The sequence below is a fragment of the Ooceraea biroi genome, chromosome 8 (genome assembly GCF_003672135.1).
Source record: "Ooceraea biroi isolate clonal line C1 chromosome 8, Obir_v5.4, whole genome shotgun sequence".
NCBI classification, from domain to species: domain Eukaryota; kingdom Metazoa; phylum Arthropoda; class Insecta; order Hymenoptera; family Formicidae; genus Ooceraea; species Ooceraea biroi.
In genome coordinates, this window is record NC_039513.1 from 11,105,892 (window position 1) to 11,117,116 (window position 11,225).

Consider the following 11,225-nt stretch of genomic DNA (forward strand, 5'->3'; position numbering starts at 1 on the left):
TAGTGTCTCGCGCCAAATATACGCGCAGCGAGACCGCACCGTGATAATTTAGACGATACACGCTTCGAAAAAATATCGATTTTTTTCAGAGGTCGACATTTCACCTCTCGACAATATGTATAAAAAGATGCATGTTCTCTGATTAAGTCTACATTACAACATTTTTAAACTTATCAAAATCAGAGATGGACACCTCCTGATTGAGTGAGTTTCCTGATTGATTAAACAACGAATGGACAGACAGGGGACTGAAAAAATTATAACACTGAAAAATGACTGAGAAAATTATGACATTGAAAAATGTTATATGTCTTTTATCACTTTTGTTCCTTATTATGCCGTTATATTACACTGTCATTACTTTACACTCATATATAATGAAACAGATAATTTTTCAGAATCAAGCGACTTTATAATTGTATGCGCGTTATATCAAATTAAAGAACAACAGGTGTCTCAGCTCATCACCCAATGTATCTCGCATTAAAATAGTGTAACGGACGGAATGTATTATATATTATATATTATATATATATATATATATATAATATTATATGTATATAATATTATTATCACAATTTGGATCTTTATGTTTATCATTTCAGATGCCAAGTAGAATTAAACATGCAGTTATACAAAATTTAACAAAGATTTTGTCTAGATCAGTCAAAAAGTTATATTGTATATTTCATTATTGACAGAAAAAAAATACATCCTTATAAAAGAGTATGAAAAATAATTTAATTTGTTATTGATCTCGCCCAGTACTGCATAATTAAAATAATATTTTAAGCTCATGAAATATTATATTATCAGAAATTCTTTGAATTACATTTTTTAGTTATTTTTCAGATTGATGTTGTTAAGATTAATCTTATTAGAAAAAGAAGCCGAAAAATAATCAATAATTGCAGTGATTAAAAGGAGAGCGCGATAAATGTTACATATACGAGATTATTTTATTCTTTATATATTTTTCCTCTTTTATTTTATAGGAAAGTATATAAATAAATTTTGGTTTAAATTTAATTAAGACAATATCGTTTTTTATGCTATCGCAATTCCCCATTATCAAACTGTGGGAAGAAATTGATTTCACATACTAACAGGATACTTATTTCAGAAAACAATGTGCCAATTCATTAACTGAGTTTACAAAATTATGTATACGTAGTGCTTAGAAACGTTAGTTAGACTATTCTTAACAAGAATACTCAGCAAAAATCAAAATAGATCACTGATAAAATTGACCGATGTCATAAATGACATTAACGGCATGCGAAATAATATGAAGTTCAAAATCTATGCATTTCCTTTCTTTTGCGTGATAGGAAGACCTTACAACATACGGTACATAAGTATCTATCAAGAGACACGATAGTGTTTTCGCGTCAAGTGCACGAATGAGCATTAATATATCTAGACCTAGCATTATGTCCGCAGAGTAAAGTTGACAGTTGGTAGTTTAAAATAATATAATTTTATTTAATATTAAATTTAAATTTAATTTTAATTTAATATTAATTTAATATTAAATTAAATTAATTTATTTATTTAATATTAAAGTAATTTTATTTATAAATTCTTTTTTTATTCTTAAGTTCCTGTCGATTTTGCAATTTTTCTTTATTGAAATGAAACAATTTTATGTACACTTAACGCCATTTTCTGATATTGCTTTTGCACAAAATATTTTTTATCATAAATATTAAAATAAAGTATAGGTATGTTCCTTACTTAATAATGATTTCTGATAACACAAATTGTATTCAAAACTTTTTATACAAGCGATCTACATGTGTACTTAATGTCAGTTTTACCTTCTTGAGAATTTTTAAAGAAAGAAGATTTTTAGAAAAAGGCGTCAGTTTTACTTTTTTGTACGTACTGAAGTGGAAATGTAGAGAGAGTATGCACAATATTATTAGGTCAGCGCCTAAGTTCTTGCTGATTTTGCAATTTCTCTTCATCGAATGAAGCAATCGATACAAATAATAATAATAATAATGATAATAATAATAATAATAATAAATCAATCAATCAAAGTATTTTTCATCATTTTCTACTTTTTCATCTTCTGGCAACATACAAATACCACATCGAAAGAAAGAGTTTTCGAGGTGATTCATTCATCGATTCATTGGTAAAAACTTATACACCGACCTAATATTGATTTCATAGTTATATTTAATATATTTATATTTACATGTTTTATAAAATAATTGTTATAAAGATAAAAAATATTTTAAGAAATGAAGGAAAGTTGCACCGAATACAAAACTTCAAAGACAACATTCAGTGACTCCAAATTTTTCTGAGTTAAAATTACACTTGAAACAAATTATTGTAAATGTTCTACATTAAATTTTTTCTAAATTACATGTTATTTTATAAATTTTTGTTTGTCCATATAAATGTGATGTATTTTTGCACAATTAAGACAGCTTTGATCAATGATGATTTAACGACATAAATGAATAAATTAATATACTAAGTTGCAAGAATTATAAATATTTTGTTTATTAATTCAATTTACATGAGCCATCTACCAATTGGTCTCTAGAATCTGACTTAAACAATATAAACAAATAATACAAACAAATAATACAAACTATAATGTATTATAAATCAAATTTAAAGTTGATATAAAAAGTGGTTTGCGAAGCGATGATTGATTTGCCAATCAAAAAATTCATAATTTCTAATTTTTAAAACTTATTACCTACACAGGTAAAATACACTTAAAAATAATAAGATGGTTTATCTCTTTATCTAAATTATGGTCGTAAATTAATTCAATTTTTATAGATCTGTCTCATTTTGTTTTGAGAATTTTAGCTTTGTAAAAGTAAATCGCACTAACTTTTACGCTGTAATGTTGATATTTGAGATGTGATATAAAATAAAAATGACCCTGGCTCTGGCAACATGTATTACTACAAATTACATTATGAGGGATGAGAGATTTAAAATTGGGAAATTAAATTGTATCTAGATCGTAAAGTAGACCGTAAATGCATTTACGAATATGGTGAATTATTGGAATGAAGCATTGTAGATATCTGCGTACATAACATTGTAAATACATGTTCCTGTGCGAACAGTATAAATATTCATAAGGGAAATATGTAAGAAACATAGATAATAGGCTAGAAGAAAAGAAAATACAGGAAAAAGATATAATTGCAAATCTGCAATTATTAAATAGATTTATTAATTATTATTAATAAATAAACTGTAGAAAACTTGATACAATTGGAGTAGTCTGTACAAGAGCAACATAAGAAATAAGATGCATCACAAAGAAAAAAAGTAAAAAAAAAGGAAGGTAAATATGTGTAGATGATAATAGAGAGAAGGATGCAATAAACGACAAAAAAGTGAATTAACAAAGAAGGAATACGAGGAAACGCGAGAGAAAGGACAGTAACAGGGTAGCGGTCAGGGTCGGAGTAAAGGGAGGCTAAGAGGGACTGTAGTCCCGGGCCCTCGCTTATTAGGGGGCCTCATCCGAGCATCATTCAAGAATACTTATTTTCCGAATAACTAAAAATAGTTTTTAAACGCTAATGCAAGATTTTTAAATAAATTAAAGGTAATTAAAATTTTATTAGACTTTTATTTTATTACTAGCATTTATTTTACAAACTTTGTACCCCCGCGATTTTTCGTCAAAGGGCCTCCACGGAACCAATAGTTCTGGGCCTCAAAAACCTTAATTCGGCCCTGGTAGCGGTACAGATGTAGTGGAAGAAGAAAAACACGAGGATTTCCTGATTGGTGAGAGGCACTCGTATGCGCGCGCCGCTGCAGGCACTGACAGCATAAATCGGGAAAATTTCGGTGCGCGGAGTTCCTAGTTGGTATATGCGTTTATGTACACCCGCGTCATATAATATAGATATGTGTGTACGATTTTCTCCGATGGTATTCGTAGATGTTGCGAGTTGATTTATGGCTTGTCGTTGCCACGGAAACCTCGATGTGACTGGATTGCACCATACCTTCATATCCGAGTCGACTCTGGTTTGCTTTATTCTCCACATATCGTCTCCCCTCTTCTTCTCTCCTTTCCTTCTTTCTTCCATCTCTCTCTCTCTCTCTCTCTCCCTCCCCCTCCCCCTCTCTCTCCTCCTCTCCTTTTTTCCTTCTTCCTTTCATCCTCCCTATCCTCTCTCCTTTTCTCTTACCCCTTCTGCACTATTTCCCTTGCTCCCGCTCCCCTTCTGTTCCTCCCTTTCCATTCCTCCAATCGCTCGCTTTCTGTTTCTCTTTTGGTTCTTGCTTTCCCTTTCATTTTTCTCCATCTCCTCTCGTTCGCTTTATCTCTCTCTATTTTCTGATTTTCGTCTCCATATCTCCCACTCTCTTGCTCCTTCGCTTTCTCTTTCTCTCTTATATCTCATTCTCTTTTATTTCATTCCCTCTTGCATCCTTGTCACTCCCTCCTGCCCTTGCTTTTTGTTTTCTTCCTACATTTAACATGTTTTTATGTATAATTATCGATTTTTTCAAAAATAACTTGATTATCAATAATAATACGTTTTTAATTTTTCTTCCAGGTTAAAGAATTCTAGTATATAATACATGTATTTTCTAGATTACTTTTATTAGTTTATGTGTCATTCTGCGTTTATTGTTGATTGGGTTTTACGAGGCCAAGTGAATTAAACACGAGTCGATTTTGATAATCTTTATGTCTCAAACAATTACATGCCACACATTCGTTATAACAGAATATACCATAAATAGAAGCTGTTGCGCATCGACCTTCTTCGAAAAAAGTGTTGCTAACTTAAAAAAAAAAACATACAAACCTACAGAAAGCGCTAACATGTATTTACACTTTCAGAATACATCTACTACTCAAAAAGTATCGAGACTGATCCAATAAAACGCAAATTATGAATTTATTCATCCAAATTTATTTCATCCCCTTCAAAATCATCCTCTCCCACTGTAAACACCTATGCCAACATTTTTCAAATCCTCGGAGCACCTTTTGTAGTCGATTTCAGACCTTTTATAGCCTTCAAAAATCGCAGCGAATTATCTTTTATTACATCTAATGATAAAAACGGTGCTCACGAAGTGGTAATTTCAGCCGAGGGAATAGAAAAAAGTTACACGGTCTGGCATCACTGATGTGAGTAGAAAGGGTGAGGTCAGAAAGCGTGCGACGATTCGCGAGACCATTCCCGCTCCATCCCCACCGCATGCTACAAAGCACGCTTTCTGGCACCGCTGCCTCACTGCGCCGTAACCAACAACGAGCGCGCGACCCTCTTACTGACGGCCTCGCTGCACAAGCCGCGCTCTCATTCGTACTGATTCGGTAATCTTCTTTTATTAATAACTCGAAATTTTATGTGGTTATTTGCAAAGTAGTACAGGATTTTTTAATTCAATTTGACGAGATCTACCTGTGGGCGAAAGGTTTTTACTGTTATGTGAAACATCCTGTACATATATATATATATATACAGGGTGGCCCATTTTAATTTATACAGTCGATTTTTTAAAAAACTAAAAGAGATACGAAAAAATGTTTCAGACAGACATGTCACGATTTCGAGGGGGACATAAGATGATACCATTGGTTTGACCTTGAATAGTCGTTTGAAGGTCACGCGAAGATCACCTTCAATTTCTTAAATTGAATCCCCAACTTTTTATTGCAGATTCTTATTCTCCATCGAAAAGTAAGTAACTTTTGTTTGAAACATTTTTCCGAAAAATGTTTCAAACAAAAGTTACTTACTTTTCGATGGAGAATAAGAATCTGCAATAAAAAGTTGGGGATTCAATTTAAGAAATTGAAGGTGATCTTCGCGTGACCTTCAAACGACTATTCAAGGTCAAACCAATGGTATCATCTTATGTCCCCCTCGAAATCGTGACATGTCTGTCTGAAACATTTTTTCGTATCTCTTTTAGTTTTTTAAAAAATCGACTGTATAAATTAAAATGGGCCACCCTGTATATATATATACACATATACGAAATTTACGCGACTATTATAATAAATTATATACATATATATGTATATATATATATATATATACATATATATATATACACACACATATACAGGGTGTCCCAGACCTACCGTATCACCGGTTAATGGTAGATTCCTGAGGTGATTCTGAGACGAATGTTCCTCTTGCAAAATGTCGAGGGTGGCGTAGTTTCGGCGCTACGAAGGGTGTAGTTATCCTATCCTTGTGTAGAATTTTCCCGCGTTCAGTGACGGTGGGTCGAAGGGGTCCCGCGCATCGCGCACACTTCAATTTGAACAGCCGCGAAAAATTAAGATCAAATTGAAGTGTGCGCGATACGCGGGACCCCTTCGATCCACCGTCACTGAACGCGGGAAAATTCTACACAAGGATAGGATAACTACAACCCTTCGTAGTGCCGAAACTACGCCACCCTCGACATTTTGCAAGAGGAACATTCGTCTCAGAATCACCTCAGGAATCTACCATTAACCGGTGATACGGTAGGTCTGGGACACCCTGTATATAGAGAAAGTTTTATAATTAATAATAAAATAATATATATAATTGAATAATTTACGATACAGTTTTACTTTGTTTATCAATAATAAGATTATTTCTAATAATATATAAAGTGTTTTCTCATTCAATACTATATATATATTATTATTTCGCCAGCAAATCATTAACATTGGTAATATTTCAGTGATTGTATCGATCAATCTAGTCGATACAATCACTAAAATATTACCAATTTTCTCATTCAATTGAATTGGATTTCGTCGTTGACAAGGAAATGCATTAGGATAAAGTTATTATATAAAATTATTATAAGGATATTATAAGATTCCAATTATGGGTAAAGTACAGGATGTTTCAGATGGCAAAACTTTATGAACACATTTTATTCAACGTAAAAGGTGAAAAAGGTCATATAAACTTAGGTGTGGAAACGCATTCTTTCTAAATTATGAAAAACTTTTGTTTATAATTTTGACGAATACCTATATCAGTCAGGTTTAGTGTCATAAATATAGGTTTATAAGTTATAAATATAAATTATAAATAAGTTTAGAATTATAAATATTACTGTCAATTCTCTTTTGTTAGAGATAAACAATAATAGTCCTTGTTATCGGATGGTCTGTTTGAAATTAGAATTAATGTCGCATTGAATATGAAGATTACTTTTTAATTTTTTATTTGAGTATTTGAGATTAAAATAATGTTTATCAAGATGATAATTTATTTAATATAATATAAGCAAACTATCTACTATACATATAAGCCAGCTAATAGAAACTAAAGGATAATATTAATCGAAAAGTAAGTAAATAATTAAGACAAATAGAAAAAAATTCAAGAATTATAAATATTATTGTTTTATTGAAGGATTTTGAAAACAATTCTTCTGTAATTCTTCCACATACATAAAATTTCGTTGCTAGCAAATTATCCCTTACTAGTAAGTTTTGTTTACTGGTACCTGCAATAAAGCACTTTCTCGATTTTTGATATATCGATACTTTTAACAGACGAAATTTACGTGAACTATTATAATAAATTATTATAATAATTATCAATAGTTGAATGAAAATCATGGTATTATTATATCTTACAATTAGTATCAATTTTCGTGTTATGTGTGAGTATTATTGAAAATTTCCTTCATGAATTGGTTTTTTTATCTTAAAACTGACAAAAAAGTTTTGGAAATACAACTCTCTGTGATTATTAAAAGATGTTCCACTACGAAATGAAAATAAAGTTACGAAGATATTTCAGACGGTAATATTTAACAATATATATATATATATATACATATAAGATTTTTCATTTGTGTATTGTGTATGTATTTATATGTAGAAATAAAACATGATCCATACACACGTAAAAAAACAAACAACAATGAAAAGTCACGAAAAGATAAAGAGAGATATTGATCTTGGGAGATTGAAAGAATGAAATACTGTATGAATTATTGCTAAAATATATATCTCTAGGAATTTAGTATTAGTATTAGGATTTAATACAAAACGCGGATTATTATAAATTAGAGATGTCAATATCGAGAAAAAATATCGAATATGAATATATTCATCAATTTTAAAAGTATTTATGTTAATATCGAATAAAATATCGAATAATCAATATCTTTTTATAAAAGCTATAAAAACTCTATCATGACACTTTTATCTGTTTTATAATAAATAAAAAGTGTAGGGAAGAAATATTTTATTCTATTAAAATTAATTAAGAAAATAGATAATATTTTAATTAAGAAATTAAAATAGAAAAATATTTAAAATATTAATTATGAAGCTTATAATTGGGAATATTCACTCTTCATTCAATCTTCGTCTCTTTAATGTGCCCTTTAGAAAGAGACGAAAGACGAGTTAAGCTACAGTTAAAGTTAAGCAATGTTGATGCAATCGGGCCTAAATTTTAAGTTTTGCCTTAAAATCTCATTGTAAATGACGCACTATGCAAATATGTAAGTTTGTTTGAATATACTTTATAAATATAGACTTATTGACTAGTTTTCAAAAATATTCATTTATACTTGTTTAAATTCTTCAAAAGCATTCATTCGATATTTTATTCATATTTTTTGCATTCGATATTTTCATATAGAAGTTGAAAAAATATCGATAATATCGAATATCGATAAACATCTCTATCTCGTAGGAATTTAGTATTAGTATTAGGATTTAATACAAAACGCGGATTATCATGAATATCTTCGCTTTCGTCTCGGTGTCATTTGCGATACGCAAGGAAGCATCCTGCTGGAGACGACAAATTTGCATTTATGTGCCGTATGAGCAACGTGTCATCAAATAAACGTATCGACACAAAACACGTATATCTGTCAATGCACAATCCGCATAGCACACATAGAAGCGCTACACGCGGTCGAAGCAAGCTGGTAGTAGGGGTTGTGTGTGACGTCCTAGTAGCGATGACACAACGATGGGATAGCCAGTAAGACAACGAAAGACGGGGAGAGAGAGAGAGAGAGAGAGAGAGAAGAGAGGAGAGAGAGAGAGAGAGAGAGACACGGACACGGCGGAGAAAGCGGCCGATGGAGATAACGAAAGATGAAGAAGAAGGCAAACAGGCGACGGAGATCATACAGCGCCAGTTTTCTACCATATCAAGAGAGAATGCCAGAGAAAAGGAGATGCGATACAACGATCGTGATGCTCAGAGAGGGAAACCTCTCCTTCTATCATTGTGGCTCCACCCACATACCACCACCGCCTCTCAGAGTCGAAGCGCACAATCTGGCAACAGTGGTTTGCTATAACCGATATTGTAACCGTGGATTGAATGGAGGGGAACTAGGACTCGTTCTTTCTCTCTCAGATGAAACTGTTCCACCAGCGACATCCTTTGGTCGCTCGGAGGAGAGTGACCCTTCGTCTAACACACCTAACCCTTAAATTCTTTCCCCTGCTCCGTTTCATTTCAACCAATATATATATATATATATATCCCTGCAGCGCGTCGCGCTCTATTGCTCCTCTCTCTCACCGACATGGCCACGTTCTCCCCTTCATTGTTAACTACACCTCCCCTCCGCCAGATGGCGATCAAACAAGGCGTGCCTTGCTATGTGTGCGTCACGATTCTCCCGCACATCGATGGGGCCTACTATTATATGACGATGTCACGCTCCTTCACTATCTCGAATAGTGATTTCACTCATCCATATAGAAACGAAAACGGTGATATGTGACGCGCATGCGTATACGTACGTACGACAGAGATCGACGACAAGGACACATGCCATACGTCAGGCGTCTATATACTCAGTGTGCGGGACAGAAATGGAAGAGAGTGCTATAGTGGGAGTGAAATGGTGAGGCGAAAGCAATGAAGAGATAAAGAACGTAGTAGAGGAAGCGAACAAGAGCAACACTGTCTGCCCCAAATGGCCTCTCACTAGACAGTATTACATTCAACCGTTAGCAGGACTAATACTACCTAACGAGGAATAATCAATCAGGTGAAGTAACTGAAATCGACCATCAGCGAATACCGAAAGAATACGTTCATTTTTTCTTTATTTTTTACTTATTTAGTGGGCAAAGCGTGGTATAGTAGACAGCGCACGAGTCTATAAAGTCGAAGGTCCGGGTTCTATTCCTGGCAGAACCGAAAAAATTCTATACACTCACTCTTTTCTCAAAAGGCAACGGCAAACCACCGAGAGTATCTTGCTAAGAAAACTTCTCTAAACAAAGCCGTTCGAAATCGGCGTTAGATCCCGCATATATGTGCATAATCTGTGTGTGCAACACACATATATACGAAAAAGAGAAGTCACCATGTCCTGTCAAGGGCGGTAGGACTGAGGAGACTTATTTAGTATTTTTTGTGTTTTTTCGCTTTCGAAATATGAAGTACTGTTCATCAGTAATATTAATATGTATTCCTGTCGTATCAGCTCTGTTATAGCCTTCATATCATGTCGCTACACACCTAACCTACACTGCTAAACCTCAGCCCGTGAGACGTACGAATGTGCGCGTCTAATAGATAGAAAATCTCCATGGAGGACGATCTTACAAAACGCGCGCAAGGCATAAAAGAGTGCGTGCATCAAAGAAAAGAAGAAAAATAGCAGCAAACAGAGAGGAAGAAAGGGAGAGGGAGAGAGAGAGAGAGAGAGAGAAAGAGAGAGGAGAGAAGAGAGAAGAGAGAGATCGAAGAATGCTGGGTGACTGCACAGCCGTTGTTTTGGAACGTTCCTTCCGGTGAGCATCCGGATCGATGGCAGATTCCAAGTCGGGATACATCACTCAACGACGCAAGCAAACGTATGCAGGTACGTATGTAGATACACACTTGGAAAGGAATCTCGTGTTGCCAGAAAAGCGATACAATCGACAAGTCGCAGCACGCCACCACAAGGACTCGACACCCGTTATCGGTCTATGAACGGAGAAGTCTTACCATCTCCCTCTTACCATCTTTCTATCGCCTGGCTCTCGACGGGGGAAAGGGAAGGAAGAAGTGGCGGGGCGAGCAGAACGCATCGCATTCAAGTCGCACGCGCGTGGAACACTCCGACCGGTTGATTGTGGCCTGCGGTCGGCTTCAGTGGATTCGAGAATCGTACGAGATGTGGTCGTATCGTTCTGGTTGTTGATCATTTCTCGGCTCGCGCACGTCATCGTCGCCGTCGTCGTCGTATCAACGTCTCGTCGTCGTAAT